The sequence below is a fragment of the Solanum tuberosum genome, unplaced genomic scaffold (assembly GCF_000226075.1).
Source record: "Solanum tuberosum cultivar DM 1-3 516 R44 unplaced genomic scaffold, SolTub_3.0 scf00044, whole genome shotgun sequence".
NCBI classification, from domain to species: domain Eukaryota; kingdom Viridiplantae; phylum Streptophyta; class Magnoliopsida; order Solanales; family Solanaceae; genus Solanum; species Solanum tuberosum.
The window spans coordinates 762,718-786,022 of record NW_006238970.1 but is presented as its reverse complement, the minus strand read 5'-3'; positions in this window follow the sequence as shown (position 1 = coordinate 786,022).

Here is a 23,305-nt window from a genome sequence, read left to right as displayed (position 1 = left end):
TGTGGAGTCCGATGTATACGCCTCATCGAGAGGACCCAATATACCCTGCCAGAGGTATAGAGGCATGCTGGCGTGATCACTAAACTGATGTTGCCCACAGAGGGGACTTACACCTACGTGGCTCGTAGTTCTGGGACTATATGGGTACGCTGAAACCCTAGTCCAACTCGGTATTATGCTACTCCCAATGAATTAAGTGGTTAACTGGTTATGACTGAATTTCTGTAAATACTGGATAGCTCGAACTGAACATGCAAACTGAGAATGCAACAATTAATCTGATAATGATGCATTCATAAATTGAGGCATGTATAACTGAATACTGAAATATCTGACCTAGCATGTGTAATTCAAGAACTAAAGAAATACATAGCTAGGGTTCTGAAATTTATGTAAGAAACTGAGCAAAAACATGATTATCTGATTTGGAATATTTAAATAACTAATTCATGATGACCGGTTGAAATTCTAGAAATCCTAGGTCTGTTCATAATCATGGAATCAAGAATCTGACTGAATTCTAGAGACCTAATAGGTGAAAGGAACCCACTAGTGAAATCCCACATACCTGGTGACGAAATCCACGATGAAATCTTTCGATTTCGGGGCTGGAACTGATGGAACCTTGCTGCGTTCTTGAACTAGGGTTCTTGACCTTTTTCTCCTCTCTTGATTCTAATTTTCTAAGTTTTGATTAATGATTTGACTTAGGTAAGTTCTAGTTATATTTATAGGCTTCCACTTATTAAAACCTCATGATTTAGGGTCTAAACGACGTATCTTAGGGGTTAAACGAAATAGGAAAAGACCAAAAGACCCCTGGCTTAACTGCTGTCGGAGTGACCGACGGATTGGACTGATGGGACGTAGGTCAATTGATGGTCCATCGATTGGAGTCGTCGGTCGAGTCAGGGTTTCACTAAAATGAGCATCACTTTTTACTCGGAGGTTGGAATTTAGCAAACTCAGTGGTGTTGGAAAGAGGATTCAATTATCTATCTTACCATAGTTATGGGACACACAATTCCTTTTGTGCAAAGAGTTATGACCATCTGAAGTTGACCTATCAATAATTTTCATCTAACTGGCTGGTAACCCTCACTAACGGTCAGACCTACGGACCGTTCATCGAATGACGGTCCGTGCTGGTCAACGGTTAATCTAGACTGAAGCTGGGCTTTAGGGGAATCGATCCATGGACACGAACCACGGTCCGTTACCTGACCTACGGACCGTAGATCCGGCTGTGGGTCGACACTTGGTCGAATTTTTGGCTCAGTTCTGGGGGAGATTGCTGACACGAACCACAGACCTGCAGGATGGACCGTGGGTCCTCCTACGGTCCGTGGCTGGTGCCCGTGAGTGCCACCTTCAACACCAGAAATCTGCAAGTTGGTCTATTTTCGGATACGGGGTGTTACAGATACTTGGCCATCATGGTTACTTTTACTTCCTAAGTAGCTCCATCTATGGACTAATTCTTCCTAAAAACTTTTAATGAAGCGACTTCCTTATTTCTCAACCTATGAACCTAATAGTCAAGAATTTCAATTGGAACCTCTTGAAAGGTGAGGGTATCCTTTACAACTACCCTCTCTAAAGATACTATCGATATTCGATCACCCACACATTTCATCAACAAGGAAAGGCGAAAGATTTGGATGAACCGCTAGTAGTTCTATTAGCAATTCTATCTCATAAGGCACCTTACCAACCCTTTTGAGGATTCTGTAAGGACCTACATACCTAGGACTGAGCTTTCCTTTCTTTCCATATATCACACCCTTTCATAGCTGACAGCTTCAGGAAAATCCAATCATCAATTTCTAACTTTAAGTCCTTTCTTATGACCTCTGCATAGGAATTTTGACGAATATGATCTATCTCTAGTCTATCTCTGATTAGCTGAACTTTCTCCATAGCCATATAAAACAAATCTGGCCCAACCAAGTCTGCCTAACCTACTTCTAACCAACCAATATGGCACCTGCATCTATACCCATTTAGCGCCTTATAAGGGGCCATCTAAATATTGGAATGGAAGTTGTTATTGCAACAGAACTTTATGAGAGGTAGGTGATCATCCCAATAACCATTGAAATCGATCAATCAAGCTCTCAACATGTTCTCTATGGTTTGAATGGTACACTCTATCTGACCATTCGTCTGTGGATGAAATTTTCTACTGATATTTACCTAAGTACCAAGACCTTTTTTAAATGATTTCCAGAAATGAGATGTAAATTGGGGGACCTCTACACTACAACAAAAACAACTTTTAGCGGCAACAAATATACACATTATTAAAGAGTGCTAAACTCTTTACCGGCATTAGTTAAGTGTCGTTTGATCAAATGTCGCTTAAGGCTTCAGGGACATATATAAAGACTACTAACTATCGCTAAAGTTACATATTTATCTGCAAATGAGCTATTGTCATTAATTAATTGTTGCTAAAAATCATTTTGATGTAGTTCTATCTGAGAAAATAGGCAAGGGAACCCCGTGCAACCTGGCTATCTCGCTAATGTAGAGTCTACCATAATCCTCCGTTGAATCTTTAGTCTTGACAGCCAAGAGGTGAGCTGAGTTAGTGACTCTGTCCACTATCAGCCAAATTGAGTCATGCCATTTGTGAGTACTAGGTGAACCCCTAATGAAATTCATGTTTATCACTTCCCACTTCCATGTAGGAATGATAATCTCTTGAGTCACACCTCCTAGTTTCTGATGTTCTACTTTAACCTGTTGATAGTTAGGACACTTAGCCACAAAATATGTGATTTCCCTCTTTGTATTGTTCCATCAATAGACTTCTCATTGATCACGGTATATCTCAGTGGCACTCAGATGAATATATTATCTGGAATTATGGGCTTCTATAAGAATCTGCTTCCTCAACTCACACACATTAGGAACACATAAGCAACCCTAGTAACAAAGCACAGTATCTCTCCCTAGGGAGAAAACCTTAACTCTCAGGTGATGAACTGCACCTTTCAACTGAAGTAATATAGGATCACTCTCATGTTTTTCCTTAACCTTCACTACCAATGAAGATTTTGACCCATTCTAAACTATTACACCACCATCTGACGTGTCCACAAGGCAAACTCTTAAGCGAGCAAGCCGGTGAACATATTTGCTAATTCTTTCTTTTATTTCTCAATATGTGCCACACTACCCATATATAGTCTGTGATAAATGCTCAACCACACCTCATCCAATACTAGGTATGGCCGATCGTAATCTAGTATAAAACCCAACAAAATGTTAGGGTCAAACCCACAGGGAGCGGTACAAGTTCGAATTTAGTTACTAATTATATTAGCCATGAGCTGGGTAAAAGCTTCCAAGTCTCTACAATGGTCTAAATTGAATAAATTCCAAAACCCACTTGCAAATCCTCAAATTCACGTTTCAAAAGTTTCAAAGTCTACAATGGAAACTCAAAAACTCAGAGAAAAACTTAAACTCTCAAACTCAGGGAATAAGAACTCTTTACTTTTCATTAAAAAATTTCAATTTATAATTATCCAATTTTTGGCCTGAAAGGCCATTGGGAAAAGTAAGTCGAGCCTCGCTAACAAAGTCAGTGATCAACCCTTCACTCCCTTCCATCGCCAATTTGCATTGGTCATCAGTCCTCAGTATTCTGTAAACTTAGGTGATCAAAGTTGTAGTCATGGAGTCGTTCGGCGATTCGCCGACTGCCCATTCCGGTCGCCACATTCATTCTTCCTCACGGCTGGCCCGCTTAAACTCTGGGTGAGCTAACGAGCCACTTGGCGATCACCAAAGTCGCTTTTCTTCACTTTTTCAGCTTGTTTGCTCCTTTTTGCCTGGTAGTTTCCTTGCCTTGTTCCTTAGCCTTCATAACTACAAATAAACACTTTAACACTAGTTTAGAGCATAAATTAGGCAATTGAGGACACTTAAAGTATCAAAACAAAGCCCTAAATGAGTCAAAATCTCTGACTCATCAGTCTACTGAGGGCGTCAGCCACTGCATTGTCCTTCCTCATATGGTAGAGCATATTCATGTCATAGTGTTTGAGGCATTTAAGAAATCTCATCTGAAGAAGATTCAACTCCTTCTAGGTAAACACATATTGGAGGTTTCTATGATCTGTGAACACATCAACATGAACACCATTCAAGTAGTGTCTCTAAATCTTTGCGGCAAACACTACATATTCAAGATCGAGGTCATGAGTCGGGTAGTTCTTCTCATGGACCTTAAGTGTTCTAGAAGCATAAGTTATGGCCTTACATTGATACATTACCACACAACCTAAGCCGACCCCGGATGCATCACAATAAACCAGATCACCATCTGAGCCATCTAGTAAAGTCAAGATAAGAGTTGTGGTCAACCACTCATCTAACCATTGAAACTTGACCTTCTTCCAATTAAACTTGGTCAATGGGTAAGCTATGGATGAAAATCCATAACAAACTTCATGTAGTAACTGGCCAAACCCAAGAAACTCATGATATCAGTCGGAGAGGTGGGCCTGGGCTAGTGAAGTAGTGCCTCAATTTTCTTAGAATCCCCTCAGATCCCTTCGCTCGATACCATATGGCCAAGGAGAGAGACCGACTATAACCAAAACTCATATTTGTTGAACTTAGTGAATAGTTGGTGATCCTTGAGGGTTTGCAGAAAACCTCTCAGATGAGTCGCATGTTATTCCTCACCTTAGGACAATGAGGATATCATCAATGAAGACAATGACGAACAAGTCTAAATACTGTTTAAACACCCTGTTCATTAAGTCCAGAAAAGTTTCAGGAACATTTGTTAGTCCAAAAGACATAAATAGAAATTCATAGTTATCATACTGAATCCTGAAGGATAGCTAGATCTGAGGTTTATCTTAGAAAAGCAACTAGCACCTTCAAGTTGGTTTAACAAGTCACCAATCCTAAGGATAGGATATTTATTCTTAGTTGTGACTTGGTTCAACTAACGATAGTCAATGCACATTCTGAGAGAGTTGTCTTTCTTTTTCACGAACAAATCTGTAGCACACCATGAAGATGTACTAGGTTTGATGAAGCCCTTATCTAGAAGGTCTTTCAATTATTATTTCAATTCCTTAAGCTCAGCTTGAGACATCATATAAGGAGGAATCAAAATAGGTTGGGTATCCGGAAGAAGATATTTTTGCGAAGTTGATTTCCTTTTCCGGAGGAACACTGGGAAGATCTTCTGGAAACTCATTTGTGACTGGGACTGACTCAAGAATTAGGGTTTCATAGTTCGGATCCTTAACCTGAAAAAGATGATAGATATACCCTTTGGAAATTATTTTACTGGCCTTAAAGTAAGAGATAAATCGACCTACAAGCACTTAGTTACTATCCATCCACTCTAAGACTGGCTCGCTTGGAAACTAAAACTGAATGATCGTAGTTCTATAATCGACTGAGGCATAACATGAATGTAACTAATACATTCCTAGATTGATATTAATATCTCCCATTTCTAACTCTACAAGGCCTGCTAAGGTAAATTTCTAGAAACTATGACAGGGCAATTTATGTATACATGTCTACCTATTACTGGTTCACCAACTAGAGTAGAGACTGAGAAGGGTTCTAAGAGATTATGGACTTTCACTGAAGATTCCTTCTATGTAGGGAGTTACAAAAGAAAGTGTAGCCCTTGGATCTAACAATGAATAAACATCTAAGTGAAAGATTTTTAATGCACTAGTGATCACATCAGGAGAATCTTCCTGGTCTAGGAGAGCCTGAAGAGCATACAACCCAACTTAGAAGGGCGACTTACTGGAGCTGGTGAAGTTGTAGACTGAGCTTTGTTACCGCCTTGTCCTTGTCTAGAATAAAGGCAATCCTTCAACCTATGACCAGAATGACCACACCTAAAACAACCCTCTCTACAAGCAAGACACTCTCTTAGATGGTTCTTCCCATACTTTGGACAAGATGGAAAAGTCAGGTTACCTAAAGCACCACCTTGAGACTTAGAGCTGATATCCTTTCTTTATGATCCTATCGAAACCTGGGGGACTGAGAGCTAGCTAATGAAGGAGATAGGGTTATAGACCTTTTCTAAAAATGTGAGCTATTTCCACCACCCAACTTCTGGTGAGAGTATCCATAAATGCATGTTCTTCCTCTTTTGTTATCCTTAGCCATTTCATTGAGCTTATCTCCATATCCCCTTATAGCATAGCATTCCTACACGCGGTCTTTACTTGATCGAATACTTTAAACAAGAACTTGCTCATTTTTACCCTCGGATAAGCCACCATATGTGGGGCATACCTGGAGAGCTGGGTGAACTTTAGTTCGTATTCTTACACTGACATCGAACCCTGCCTGAAGTTCATAAACTCCAGAGTCTTATTCTTCCTCAACTCTCTCGGGAAGAACCTATCAAGAAAAGCTCAAGTAAAACATTTCCATATCATAGGAGATGCATCTGTACCCTTGTTGTCTCTCCACTTCGTGAACCAGATATGAGCCACATCCTTAAGTTGATAGGATGGTAACTCAACACTCCCAGTACCAGTCAATTGCATTATGTCAAGAATTTTCATGACCTTATCAATGAATATATGTGGGTCCTCACAAACCTTCAACCCTAGAAACTCTACCATATTCATACGACTAAAGTCTCAACCCTCGGCTGCAGCTAATCTACTAGTGGGGTTTGCAGGAATTGGGGTCTTCTGATTGGTCTGGTTGGCTACTGTCTGAGCCAACAATTGGATCGCTTTACAGAACTCCACATTGATAACCTCATGGTTCGGGATTGGAGGCACTGCGTTAGCATCACCTACATTAGCATTCCATGTGTTAGCTCTACGAGGAGGCATTATTTTAAATGCATAACAATGGATTAGAAAGGAGATGTTGAATCACACTTTATACACGATAGGAATAGCAAAAGAAGGGAAGTTTTTTCTTAGAACACCTAGTAGCCTCCCCCTCATGGATGTGGCGCGCTTCACACCCATTAAAGAGACTCTACTTAGTACGGCTTTCAGACATCCTAGGACAATTGAACCTGATGCTCCCATACCAAGTTTTTCACGCCTCGAGGTTACCCCCTTGATGCAATATGGGACTTAGGATTATGAGTCGCCCTAAGCTAACCCTAAATCTGGCATATCACAAGCATACTGAAATACAACTAAGTAAGCGAAAACATCACTGTAAAGTGAGTCAAAATAACTATAACTTCATGTGACAATATAACTTAATATCAATGCGGAACAACCCAAAACAACTTAATACTAACTCTATGTGTGAAAGCCTCTAATATTGATAAGTTGTTGGGACAAGTCCCGAGTTAACTCTAAAAATACTAAAAGTTGATATTGAGCTAACTAAACGATTAGCATAAAGAAACGTCTTAGAACTATGATGACTCACCACTGAAGTTGTTGAATATGGACTGGAATTCGAACCAAGTGTGATATGGATGCTGAGCGCCTGAACCTACATCATACAACGATGTAGTGCAAAAGTATGTTTCAGTACTTTGAATGAACTGAGGACGCAGGATATAAATACTAAGCTGAAATATATAAACTGAACATAGAAATAGTTATGGTGAGAGATAACTGAAAGTTGAACTAGATACAATGACCAAATACTAATCATTAAGAAAACATGCTGAATTGAGTACAGAAGTAATTACCGATAACATGGTCAATGCAATAAGAGTATGACTATGGGAGGTACTATTAAGCGACATCAACCACGTGAGCTAAACATGGAGTCCAATATCTACGCCCCATCAAGAGGACCCAATATACCTTTCCAAGGGTATAAAGGCATGACTATGGCGTGATCACTAAATCTTCATGCCCAACAGAGGGGACTTCTGAGCCTATGTTGGCACGTAGTTCATGGACTTCGAGGCTACGCTGAAACCTAGTCCAAATCAGTGCTAAGTCTACTCCGAACTGAATATGTATGGTTAAAATGCAACTGAAATAAAGAGTAGCTCAAATATTGATATGTTATCTAAGAATGTAGCATATATATACTGAAAGATATGACATTCGAATTTCAAAGCATGATTTTCTTACTGATCTCTCTAGCAAGTATAAATCATCAGTAACTGAGAATTAATACTAGATAGGGTTCTAAGTTCTAAGAATAGGACTACAATAATTCTTCAAGAAGAAACATGCATTTGATACAATGGAAACTATAACAACTTAATTTCAATGGATCCCCAAGATTTGGGAAACAGAAATTGAAGAACTGACTAAATTCTAAGGACCTAATGGGTGAAAGCAACCCAGTAGTGAAATCCCACATATCTAGTGACGAAAACTAAGGATAAATTCTTTGGATTTCTTGGGTTGTACATGAAGAACATCTTTGCTTGCTGTTGGGAGAAACTGTCGCCTATTCTCTTCTATTCTTTCTAAGTTTGATGATTTTAGGAGAATGAGAGTTCTAGTTAGTTTCTGACTAGATTATTAGGCTTAGACTGAGTAAAACGATGTTGTTTAAGCACCAAACAATGTAGTTTAAGTTCCAAACGCATTGGGGAAAAGACCAATATGATCTGACTTAAAAGTTGACAATGTGACTTAAAGAGAGACTAAACGGGTCATCTATAGCATCACGGCCCATCTAGTGGGTCGTGGTGCTTGCCTTGCTTGATAGGGGTTTACAAAAATGAGAATAAAATTTTACTCTGGGCTTAGAATTAGGTAGACTTAGTGGCATTGGAAAGAGGATTCCGCGATCTTTAATTTGATAGGTCATAGGCCCTCTAATTCATTTTTTTAAAAGAGGTGATCATTTGAAGTTGACCCAAAGCTCAAAGTCTGCCAAGCCTCTTTCATAAGCCACTTCATGGCTTGTGTGAAGCCCCAAGGACAATTTAGGAGACCGTGGTTCTTCATAGAGTCTAGGGTGTCGTGTGCCTCAATTTACGGGCCACTCCACAATCTCTATAATGTTCCACGGACCATCTATTGGTCTTTGGTCCTTCATAGTAGCCATGGTGGTTATGTGTTTCCTTCACTATCCATTTCACGGCCCGTGTGGAGCTCCACTGACCATCTAGTAGTCTGTGGTTTTTCACCTTTTGTTTGGTGCACAATTACGAGTAGGGTGATGGGTCGTGGTCCTTTTTACGGCCAGTGGACCCCTCTGTGGTTTTCCCTTCTCACTTGTTCCCTCTTAGTTCAGTTTTTTTTTTAGGTTTTACACATGCGGTTGCAATAAAACTTGGAAAACCTCGTCGGAGATTTGAAACTTTCCAAAACAAGTTGATATGCATTAACTAGTGTAGAGAAAATTCGGTCTTCGCAATCATTGACCTTGGGTCACGTTTGTTGAGACTACGAAGGTTGGTCACCATGATTTCGAGTCCTGGCCACATTTACAAAGGCTTAATCAACCTAGCCTTCTTTTAGAGGGGACCAGTCGCGATCGCAGGACTTTGTTTTCTCTTGCCTTTGCATTCGCGCGCTCCTTGATGCATTCATATTGGGAAACTTTCTCTTGATCTGAATTTCGGAACCCCTGGGCCTTGATCGCAAAAATAAAATCCGTCTGGTCATTTATTTAAAAACCAAATGTGATTTAGCTATGAAAGCAAATTTCAAAAGGCGATTACTCCTTCATTTTGGCTCGAAACTAGGTGATTAAAAGTTCAATGCATTTGGAACCATCGAGGCTTCATGCTTGGGTGATTGGAAGTTGTTAGGGAACTCTTGTTTGCTGTAAATTCTTGTCTTTCGGGCCTATTTCAATTTTTTTAATTGAACTTAAATGTTATTAAATTGCATATTGCTTGTCTTGGCTATTTCGAGCCCCGGATTTGTATTTATTTGGGACCATAATTTGGGGGAACTTTTTTAGACCCTTTGATGATATCAATTCCTAAAATTATGATGCAAGTCCCACCATTTCCATTTGACTTAAAAATTGGCTCTTTTCCATTTTATATATTTTATTGTTGAAACAACCGTATTGACGTTGTGATATATTTTGATAGCGTGGCAATGTTCTCAGGCAGTTCAGAATGGAAAAGTTCCAGCATTGTAATGTGGAGCACGTTCGATAGAGTTAAAATTAAAGTACAACTTCCTTTCTATTATATTAACCTTGAATGCGTAAATGCAGGTTGAATAGAATGAATTGGGGGAGTTCCTCTTATATCAATCTAAACTAGTACTATTCTATCTGCAGTCTATGGAGTCTCATCGCATTATCTGCGACTTCTCTTCACGGTGGGTGTTGTTGTCATGCCCCAAACTCAAGGAGCGCAACTGGCTCCTAATGCAAAAACTTAGGCCCGAACCAACCCTGCTAAACGATTTGCTACTAGCGCATGGCAGCACCACACAATCAAGAAAACAAACAAGTGTATCTTGGCTTAAAATTAAGCTCTCGGCCGGCAAGGTCCCTGTCAATAGATCTATAAAAGAAACAACTACTCCCAAGAGTTCATATAAAGAAATGGCCAACTAGCACAGACGTCTTGATTGGGCCTTCGAGGCCACCATTATCTTAATACCGAAACTGAAAGGAGGTATATATCAAGACAATACATCAATTAGCTAACAAGCTACAGCAAACCAACAAAACTAGGCCATCATGGCCATAACGTAGCTATACAGCCCACACATTAGTCTGCAAGCCTCTAAGAGTAGTAAAGATTGTCATGACAGGGCCCAACCTACCCATAAAAGTATATACAACAAAATCTAACAAACCTCCCAACTCTGGCAGCTCCGGAGGAAAGGGTCTATCCAATCGGATAGAAGTCAATCTTGCTGCTGAGGAGGTCTACTAAGTCATCTATCTGGACCTGCAGGCATGAATACAGTACCCCCAAGAAATGAGGCATCAATACGAAATACTGTATCGAGTATGAAAGGCAATACTCTATGAGCATGTATCCTAATATACTGGGAGTAATCCAATAAATAAATCAAGGATAAGATAATTGTACTGACCTTCTTCTAAATCTAAACATATCAAAAATAATAAAACAACAACCTAACCAATCCCCCATAAACTCGGCAGGTACAAATAACACACAATACCACCTACAAAGGCCCCCATAAGCCCAAAAGGTGCCAATCAGTTTATACACCCTTATCGATAGTCCCCTTGCCCCGTAGGCAGTCACAAAGCCTTCTTAGGCCTCAATATAGACCCGTAGGCAACTCATAGAACTTCTAGGCATCAATATAGCCCCGTAGACAACTATTAGACCTTCTAGGCATCAATATAGCCCCGTAGGTAGAACATAGCCCTTCTAGGCATAGATCACATTCCTGTAGCTAACCACAATAGCCCCAATGGCAACAATAACAATCCAATAGGCTAAAAGCGAGCAGTTTAGCTATAAGAAACCTATTTGGATAGCCTCTAAGTCGTGTCCAACATAGGGACACTAATAATTGTATAAGAATCCAGACAAGGGAGGATTATATCCACTCGAGCAGCCAATAATCAACAATAATGGCTACAAGTATAACAATGATAACAACCCAATTACATTGCTCCTAAGCTTTAAGGAAACATTTCGTAAGTAGTGAATAGCCTTAACATACTATTTTCACTTAACTAACGTGGCCTAACGACTTTTACTCACAACCCCCCCCCCGATACTACAACAAGGCAGGACCATATTCAACACATAAGAATATAAGATAACATGATAATCAGATAAAATATATGTATTTCTATCACAAATTGATATTTGTGGCTTATCAAAGCTAGAGTCGATGAAAGAAGGGTCTTACCTTGATCTAAAGTTCGTAATATACCTCAAAACCTTAAAATATGTCCAAACCCTTGCTGTCCCAACACCGAAGTATGATATGCTACGAAATTGATAAAACAAATTATACCATGATGACGAACTCAACACGTAAAACAACTTTCGTCAAGGACTTAAGTCAGGAAAATCTATAATTTGGTTGATCCTAGAAATGGGTTTTCTATGTTTTCTGGTTCTTAACTAGAAAAAATCAAAGAAGAAGATATATAAAAAATTCCACCTACCTAGGGCCCACCTCACATGCTTGCTGGCACAGTCTCTCAAAAACTTGAATATCTCTCTATTTTGAAGTCGTATGAACAAACGGTTTGATGTGTTTGAAACTACACTCGTGGAACTTCGAATTGATAGGTCGTGCGCCCCATAACTCTTTATAGATTGGGAGAAAACCTCTGAGACATTTGACCCAAATTTCAGGTAAATCATTAAAAAGGAACTTACGAACGTTCGCCAACTTTTATTTTGCCAATTACCTAACTTCAAAACTTTAGATACAACCCTTGAACACTTAAAATATTACATACCACATCATTCTTAATTTATTACTCACCCACTTTCTCTTCCACAAAGGTACGAGTTAATTTAGATGTTTTGAAAAGTCGGTGTGTAACATCCTTCCTCCCTTAGAAACATCTGTCCTCGTATGAAAAATCTAAGTCAAGCGGTTAAGTCCTGAGGAGTCGCCAAAATTTAGGCAGAGTTTCCTTTGTATATGTGACCATTCAGGAACCTGAAACACGAAAATTCTAACCTACGTGTCTCACAGGATGATATATATAGCTAAGCACTATAGCTTCACAATAACAGTGCGAGCAAACATACAACGACAACAACCATAATAATAAGCAACAATATAAAAAAATACAGATAGGTATCTTACCTCACTGCAATAATATAAACTGATATGCCATCACCCTGGGGTATGAAACAAGTGAGGATATTTGGACCTCATGCCATCCTCAGCTTCCCAGGTCACCTCTTCTCTATTCTTGTTTCTTCACAATACTATAACCGAAGCACACTCGGTGGTCTTCAATTTATGGACCTATCGATCTAATACGGAAACTGGAGTTTCCTCGTAGGACAACTCATCTGTGATCTGAACATCCTCAACTGGGACAACTCAAGAAGGGTCTCCTACGCACTTTCGTAGAATCGATACATGGAAAACTGGATGAACAAATTCTTTCCCCGAAGGTAATTCTAAATCATAAGCCACTCGTCCTACCCTTCGAAGGATCTGGTATGGCCCAATGAATCTTGGACTAAGCTTGCCTTTCTTGCCAAATCTCATAACCCCCTTCATAGGCGAGACTTTTAAGCATACCCAGTCATCGATACAAAACTCTAAGTCCCTTCGTCGCACATCTGAGTATCACTTCTGTCGTCTTTGAGCTGTTAATAACCTCTCCCGAATGAGCTTAACCTGCTCCACTGTCTGTTGTACTAAGTCGGGTCCAATCAACAATGACTCACCTACCTCAAACGATCCAATGGGGATCTACATTTCTACCATACAAAGCCTCATAAGATGTCATCCCGATGCTGGAAAGATAACTATTATTGTATGTAAACTCAATAAGAGGCAAGTGGTCATCCCAACTTCCCTTGAAGTCAAGCGAGCACGCCCGTAACATATCCTCAAGTGTCAAAACTTTGCGCTCAGCCTAGCTATCTGTCTAAGGGTGAAAGGATGTAATAAGATTAACCTGTGTCCCCAGTCCTTTCTAAAAGGACTTTCAGAAGTTAGCGGTAAATTGTGCTACTCTCTATCAGAGATAATAGATACGGGTACACCATTTAGCCTAACAATCTCTCTAATATAGAGCCCTGCATAGTCTTCGGCTGTAAAAGTAGCCCTAACTGGTAAGAAGTGGGCTGATTTTGTTACTCTGTCAACAATTACCCAAATAGAGTCCAACTTACGACGCGGTCGAGGTAATCTGGTAATAAAATCCATATTAATTGCATCCCACTTCCACAAAGGAATGTCTATCTCCTGGACTAACCCAACGGGCTTTTGGTGCTCAACCTTCACCTTATTGGTAGTTAGGACACTGTGCCACAAACTCAGCAACGTCCTTCTTCATCCCATACCACCAATAGATCTCCTTAATATCATGATACATCTACGTCGAACCAGGGTGAATAGAATAATGGGAATGATGTGCCTCTTCCATAATTTGATGTCGAAGCCCTGCAACATCCGGAACACACAATCGATCGATATATTTGACGACACTGCTGATCCTGAGCCTTGGCTCTGAGCTTCTCTAAGCTTGGATCCTCATGTTGTCGTGCTTTTACCTCCACAACTAGAGATGATATGGTTGTGTCCTGAATTGTGACCCCACTATCGTTTGTCTCTAACAATCTGACTCCCAAGCTAGATAACTGATGAAGCACTCACGCTTCTCAACACCTAAATAGGATGAACTACCCATAGATCTTCGACTGAGGGCATTGTCTATCACATTCGCCTTTCCTGGATGATATAAAATATCCATGTCATAGTCTCTCAGTAACTCAAGCCATCAACAGTGTCACTAATTTAAATCCTTCTATCTAAAGATATATTGAAGGTTTTTATGATTTGTGAAGATGTCAACATGAACACCATACAAATAGTGTCTCCAGATCTTTAACGCATGCACAACTGCAGCCAACTCTAAATTGTGGGTAGGATAGTTCTTCTTATGCTTCCTCAACTACCTTAAATCATATGTGATAACCTTACTATGTTGCATTAGAACATATCCCAAGCCAACACCAGAGGCATCACACTACACAGCATAGCCCACAGAACCCTCTAGCAATGCTAGAACTGGTGTTGATGTCAACCTGTACTATGCTCGCAAGCCTCAATCCACTCGAACTTAGCTTCTTTTGAGTCATCTTATTTAATGGTGCTGAAAGTGAAGAAAACCCCTCTACAAACCTTCTATAGTACCCAGCTAACCCTAAGAAACTACGAACCTCAATTGGAGTCATGGGTTTGGGCCAAGTATTTACGACATCAATCTTTTGTGCATCAACTGTAATGCCCGCATCTAATACAATATGGACTAAGAAAGCTACAGAGTCCAACCAGAACTCACACTTAGAAAATTTTGCATAAAGTTCTTGGTCTTGAAGAACCTGAAGGACTGCTCGCAAATGATCTTCATGCTCAGCTTTCAAACGTGAATACACCAAAATATCATCAATAAATACAATCACAAACAAGTCTAGATACGGCCTGAATGTAACACCCCATAATTTAGTAAGTTCAACTAGTTAGTTCTAGAGCCATTGGTAAGGGTTTTGAGTGTCGTATGAGGGTTAAAACCTGTAAAAATGATTCCCATACTTAGAATGACATGTTTAGGGGTTAAAAGTCTGGGTAGAACCCCCCAAGGACCACCCAAGGGGTCCTTGAGGAGGACCCCGAAACAGCCCCCAAAACAGTCCACAAAAGCTGTTTTTTTGTGACCTACGGTTGCAATTCACACCCAGTAGATCAACCTATACCCCGTAGGTCATGGGAGTAGGTAAGGCCTGAGTTGGCCTACAAAATATGAGCCTCAGGTCCAAACCACGGACCAAGACCACGGACAGTAGTCCTAGCTATGGTCCATGGATGGCAGGGCATGAGTCTTGGCAGATTTTCAGCTTTTAGTTTTAGTTGAGTGTTTAGGGGTTAAGTTAGTTATTAATTAGGGGTTAATGTAGTTCGGTTAATAGGTAATTTAACTACCTATATAATCCTATTAGACCTCTAAACTAATCACTTTAACTCATTCATCTAAAGACCCCAACTCTCCAAAAAAATCATCTCTCTAGAATTGAAGAAGAAGAGGAAGAAGAGAAGAGAATAGGGCAATAGCTTAGGGCAATTTTCACCATTGATTCATGATTTGTTTAGGGATTTGATTTAAGTTATGTGAAGCTTAATAATCCATGGGTTCTTCCACCCATGGAGTCCCCATAGTCCACATCCCCCCTCCCCAATTGTGAACTCAAAAACCCAATTCTAGCTAGGGTTGTGATTACATTGTGGGTAAGGCTTGGATGTTATTCCAATCTAGTTGATAGCATCCAAATATTATTGAATTATCTTTGTTTAATGATATTATGATGAATTCGTGTGATTTATATGATGAACCCTAATCTAAATTGATGAATGTGGTTTTTGTGGGTTTATGCTATTAGAGGCAAAGTTGAAGGTTCAAAGGTGATCTTCCTAAATCGATGTATTGTATGCTAATTGATCATAGTTAGGATCATCAAATCATGAATTGAACTACACTTGATTGAATAGGAAGGATCTCGACTTGTGAAGTTAGAATTGAACCTTTATGAATCAATTATGACTAGAATCACTTAGTAGTAAAGAATATGATTGAATATCTTGTAATTTATACATGGATAATGATAGAATGAATTTAAGCTTGAAAGTAGGGCTTGTAGCCATCATTGTTAGGGCTTTGGAGGTGAAGTCAATATGGTGTGATCTTGTGGTGTATTCTCTTTCTCTTATACAGTTAAACATAAATATGCTAGGGGATTCAAGTTCTCTCACATAGAAGGATTATTGGTTGACTTAATAACCTAAAATGAATCAAAGCTTGTTAGAATATAATAGCTTTAAGTTGTGATAAATCATCCCTTCTTGTGTAGCTTGACTTGGTAAGACAATACCAAGATAGGATAGCTTGGGATTGAGGATTTACACTCTCCTATGGATAGTTTATCTTAGTATTGTAGGGTGCATGTCAATGGTAGCATGAGTTAGTCATGGTAGCCTAGGATTGAGGATTTATACTCTCCTATGGGTAGCTTGAACTAGCATTGTTAGGATGATTTCATGATAGCATGACTTGGTTTGGGCAAGACCATTTCATGGTAGCTTTAGGATTGAGGACTTACACTCTCCTAAGGGTAGCTTAGGATTGAGGATTCAACTTGCATTATAAGAGGCATGTCAAGGGTAGCTTGAGTTAGGTTAGTCATCGTAGCTTGGGATTGAGGACTCATACTCTCATAAGGATAGCTTAGAGTTGAGGATCATACTCCCTTATGGATAGCTTAGGGTTGAGAATCATACTCCCTTATGGATAGATTGCATTTGTATCCTAGTACACTTGTAAGGGTAGCATGACTTAGTTGGTTTAGGACTATTTCATGGTAGCTAGGATAGGACACTTGTACCTTTCCTATAGTAGCTTGGACTTGCATGCTAGTGTGTCTTCCAAGTTAGTTAGCTTACCTTAACCTAGTTATCTTAGTAAGATGATAGCATGGTCTAGCATATTAGAGCGTTATTCCTTGGAGAGCTTGGAGTAGTATGATAGTATGTCTCCATGGTAGCTTGACTTAGCATAAAAAGGTCATGTTAGTTAGATTATTAGCTTGGTCTAGCCTAGTTGGGTGTTATTCCTTGGTAGCCTTGAATTGATGTCTTGTGCTCATTCATGTTTGATGACTTGCCTAGTACTAAATAGAGAAGTACGTTATATGAATAGAGGAAAATAGTCAAGAGGGACAAGTCCCAAACTAGTGAACATTCATGGTAGTCTAAAGAAGTACTTAGTGTGGGTAGTAGTATGGCATGCTACCTACACATGGCACAAGTTTGACTTGAGGCTAGTTGTGAAGGGTTCACTTACATAGTAAAGACTTAGCTTGGGTTGTTGCCATAGTTGCCTTCCAAGACATGATTGACTAAGGTGGTAGTTCCTTTGACCTTATGAAGTAAGCTATTAAGTAAGACTATAGGAGGGTGAGTATGACTAAGATGACTTCAAGGTTATGCTTAGTATGAAGGGTAGTATGGGATGCCTTTCATACATTGCACAAGTGTGTCTTGGGGTTACTTAGAAGTATGGTGCCCTTATGGTAGAAAGACTTATGAGTTAATGATGCACTTAGACTATTAGGGTAAAGATGACCAAGAATCTATTTATTCTAATGTGGTTATAACTTATCTCCTATGTTCATTTGCTATGTCTTATGTTGACTTATGTTTATATGAAGCTTATGTTGGAGACCATGCTATGACTATGATGATTATGCTATGACTATGATGATTATGTTATAACTATGTTATTGTCTCTTATGCTTATGTCTTATGTTGACTAACCATTTGAGATGCTCTTATGATGTTGTGCTAGATTTCATACTAACGCATATTGCCTACATTCTAACCAAATGTAGGGTTGGAGGCTTGAGTTGCTTTGCAGGCTAGGTTTCAAGGATCTAGAAGAGTTGAAGAGTTGGTGAGTCCTCATAGCTTCGAGGACAAACTCTTATCCCCTTTATGTCTTTTCTTTATGTTTTAGAATTTGTATGGGCTACGTCCCAAGACTTTTATTCATGAGTTTTAATAGATGGTTTGAGACAAAGATGTAGTAAAGACTTTCGCTTGCTTATGAAAATGTTTTCGATTGTATAAAAAGAAAGTTTCAAATTTTCCCCTACTTTTCTATCATTTTATGTTATGATGAAGCTCAGGGCTTGTATGAGACCCCTTCGGGGTCAAGTACGCCATGTTACGTCTATGGGGTACCCCTGGGTCGTGACACTAAATATACTATTCATCATATCCATGAACATTGATGGGGCATTAGTTAATCCAAAGGACATTACCAAGAACTCAAAGTGTCCATGAATAGTTCTAAAAGCTATCTTCAAAACGTCTTTCTCCCGAATTCATATATGGTGGTCAAGTCTTTCAGCTGATCCTTCAACTCTTTTAGCTCAGCAGGAGCCATTCTATAAGGAGGGATAGATATGGGTTGTGTACTTGGTAGCATATCGATAGCAAAATCAATTTCCCGTTCTGGGGGGATACAAGGGAGTTCGTCTGAAATACATCTAGAAAGTCATTAACTACCGGAATAGACTGAAGAGTCGATGGTTTTTAATCTATATCAAGAATGCAAACAATAAGATAACTGCAATCCTTAGTAATCACCCTCCTCACCTTAAGATAGAAAATTAACCTACCTCTCAGTGTTGATGTATCGCCTTTCCATTCCCGAACTGCCTCTCCTGGAAAGTGGAATCTAACAATCTTTGTCCGGTACTCAACATTAGCATAACAAGACGCTAACCAGTCCATACCCATAATGACGTTGAAATTGACCATTTCTAACTCTACCAGGTCTACAGAGGTTTGTTGGTCGATAATTTCTACCATACAACCTTGATAGACTCTCCTAGCTATAATAGACTCACCAACTGGTGTAGATACAATAAAAGGTCGATCTAATGACTCTCCTACTATACATAACTTCCCCTCAATAAATGGAGTAACATAAGACAAGGTATATTCAGGATCCATTAAAGCATAAACACAATGGGCCCAAACAAACAATGCACCTTTCACAACATCTTATGATGACTCTCAGTCCAGTCGGCTGGCTAGTGATTATGTACGGTTTTGGCCACTACCAGAACTAGAGGCTCCCTCTCTACGTCTACCTCTACCTATATTTGCTGAAGTTTGGGGTCCATGCCCTGTAGACTGTGGTGATGAGGAGGAACCTACCACTAACCCGGTCAACTGACCGATACAACCCTGACCTATGGTTAGGCAGTTCGTCCACCCATTCCCCTCATATCCATAAGAATAACAAATGTGGGACCATGCATGCACCTCTCGAAATGCATCCTACCGCAAGTAGCACAACGCGATGGGGCTGTCATAACCTGGCCTGAACTTTTCCGCTACTGAAAGAATAATGCTCGTGAACCCTCACCTGAGCCTGACTGTCCCTAAGAGTAGAATCTACTACCCTGGAGCTGTTGTGGTTGAGGTGTAGGTGGCCTACTAGAATATCGAGATCTAGGACTACCCTAAAAATCACCCTGTGAACCAGCAGGCCTAACCTCCTTTTGTCTCTTTCTCTCGACCCTTTCACTCATATACTGTAGATATCGGTGATCTTCTATGCACTGTGCAAAGGCCTAAATTCATGCGATATCTATATTATCATTTAATGCAGCTGTAGAACAAGCATTGATATAGTCTGAGTCAAGCCCTCCCACAAATATACTCACCCTGTCATGTATCGTATCAACCAATGTTTGTGCATATCTAGCAAATGAATCAAATCTATGCCCGTACTTTCAGACACGCATGCTACCCTATCGGAGGTTCAGAAACTGGTCCACCCGGGTATCCCTTATCTCTCGAGGCAAATAGTGATCTATGAAAGCTTCTGTAAAACTATCCCAAGTGGGTAGAGATGCATCTTTTCCCTTAGATCTCTCCCAACTGTCGTACCACAATACTGCAACATCATGCAATCTAATTGCTGCTAACTCAGATAACTCAGTCGTTGAGGCATGCATGACTCTGAAGATCCTATGAGGCTGATCAACAAAGTGCTGAGGATCCTCTCTGCGATCTCTCCCTGTAAACTGTAGAGGATTCAAGGCAAGAAATTCGCAAACATTCAAACTTCCAGGCCCTTCAGAAGGTCCGGCAACATCTGGCGCAGCCGGCTGACGTTGTGCAACTACTAACTGTGCTAACATACACACTGCACTCTTGAAATCCTGATCATAAGGAATAGGAGGAACTAGAGGTGGTACAGTTGGTGGAGCTGGGGGTCCTTTTGCCCTTAGAGGCTTCTTAAGCGGTGAAGAAGCTATAGGAGGCTGAGAAGATGTTTCCTCCTGGGTCTCAACATGGGCTACCTCCACCTGTAGTACCTTGTCGGTACCCTCGCGTGCAGATGTATCTAGCCCCTGGCTAATTGTGGTCTATCTGGTGTCATCCATCTCTATCTGCATACAAATACCAATTATAAGCCATAAACCTCAACCTTTAACACACCGCTCTATAGCACGAGGTAAGCAAAAGAAGGATAGTCATTCAAACATGCCCGGTAGCTTCTAACTTATCAAATGTGGTGCACAAAACATTTATAAACAAGACTCTACTAGACACAGCTAGCAGACTCCCTAGGATACGACGTTGTTCTGATACCAAGTTTGTCATGCCCCAAACTAAAGGGGCGTAACTGGCTCTTAATGCCAAAACTCAGGCCTAAGCCACCCTCCTAAACCATTTGCTACTAGTGCATGACATCCACACGCAATAAAGAAAACAAACAAGTATATCTCGGCTTAAATATAAGCACTCGGCCGGTAAGGCCACCGTCAACAGATCTATAAAAAAACAGCTACTCCCAAGAGTTCATATAAAGAAATAGCCAACTAGCACAGAAGTCTTGATTGGGCCATCGGGGCCACCATATTCTCGATACCGAAACTGAAATGAGGTATATATAAAGACAATACATCAAACAGCTAACAAGCTACAACAAATAAACAAAACTAGGCCCGCACGGCCATAACGTAACTATACACCCCACACACTAGTCTGCAAGCCTCTAAGAGTAGTTAAGATTGGCTGGACAGGGCCCCATCCTACGCATAAATATATATACAACAAAAGCTATCAAACATCCCAAATCTTTTACTCACAACTCCCTCCCCCCTCGATACTACAACAAGGCGAGACCATAATCAACAGACAAGATTAGAATATACCAGGATAATCTGATAAAAGATATGTATTTCCATCGCAAATTGCTATTTGCGGCTTATTAAATCTAGAGTCGATGAAAGGAGGGTCTTACCTTGATCTTAAGTTCGTAATACACCTCAAAACCTAAAATTATGGCCAAACCATTGTTGTTACAACACCAAAGTATGATATGCTACGAAATCGATAAAAAAAATTATACCATGATGACGAGCTTAACCCGTAGAATAACTTTCATCAAGGACTTAGGTTGAGAAAATCTATAATTTGTTTGATCCTAGAAATGGGTTTTCTATGTTTTCTGGTTCTTAACTAAAAAAATGAACAAAAAGTCGAAGAAAAAGATATATAAAAAGTTCCACCAACCTAGGGCCCCACCTCACTTGCCTGCTTGTGTAGTCTCGTGAAAATACGAATATCTCTCTATTCTGAAATCGTATGGACAAATGGTTTGATGCGCTGAAAAACTAGAGTCGTAGACCTTTGAATTGATAGGTCTTGGGGCCCATAAATCTTTATAGATTTGGATAAAACCTCTGAGACATTTTACCCAAATTTCAGAGAAATCTTTAAAAAGGAACTTACGATAATGTTCGCCAACTTTTATTTTGCCACTTACCTAACTTCAAAACTTGAGATACAACCCTTGAACACGTAAAATATGTCATACCACATCATTCTTAACTCATTTCTCGCCCTCTTTGTCTTTCCACGAATGTTAGAGTTAATTTAGAAGTTTCAAAAAGTTGGGGTGTTATAGTTGTAGATGATTAAGTAGTGGTTGTCATTTCCTCGACTTCTGTCCTTTGAAATAAACATGGATAGCCATTTATTTGCCCACTCAATCAGCCGGATAATGTCTTTTCTAAAATCTGAGCATGTTTCTTTCCCTTAATACAGACACAACCATAACAAACAAACAAACAAGTAGTTGAGCATACCACTGATACAAGATTTCTTCTTTACACATCTACTCATCCATCTGACCTCCTCCTACCAATCTCCTATACTCCTTTGTATACCCATCCAATTGAGCATTCACACCCATAATGAATTTGTAACAACAAAAGAAACAATAGGTGCTCCTCAGTTTTATGTATTTTCTTGAAGAATACATATAGGGGAAACTTGAATCTAATGTTTTTGTCATCTATCCATATAGTAGCTAGTCTATAATGTAGTTCCATCCATAAGATAAACATACATTTTGGATTGATGTTGTGATGTGTACATCTTTTTGCAGAGAACTAGTCGTGTTAGTTCTGATTTCAGTTGATAATGGAGATCACCTTGTAAGCTTTGTATTTTTGTTTGGATTGGTGTTTGAATTTATTTTATGATATTCTTTATAGATCCGGAAATTAGAAGGAAGGGAATTAGGAATTCTTATCTGACCGTAGAAAAGAGAGAAAGAGGAAAAAGATTTAACCATGGATTAAACATTTGGGTATAACGAAACAAATCTAAGCCATTTTTTATTAGAGGAATGCTTATAATGTAATCAACACCCAAATGGAAAAACTAGAAAACATAATTATTACTAAAGAGTAGACATATCCTATTAGTGTATTTGTATCTATTTGTATCAACTCCATAAGTCATCTCCATATGCTTATACAGTTCTAGCATAACTACAACCAGAGAATACATGCACATTGTCTTTAATTTAATCTAGGTAATACATGATTTATTTTCTCCAATTTTTGTAGGTAATTTGGTGATTAATTATTTATTGAAACGAAGGATTTAGATAGCAAGCATTCTTATACTAAACTAGAAAAACTACTCGCACCTCTAGCGGGAATTCAATCTCACGGAATTTATAAAATAATTAAAATCTATCGGTCATTAAAATTAAAACACTATATTATATTACATATAAAATTATGTAGTAGCGAACAATAATAATTTTATAATTTATCATTTTGCTTCCGGTAAGTGTTACTATTTGATATTTTTGGGAATTG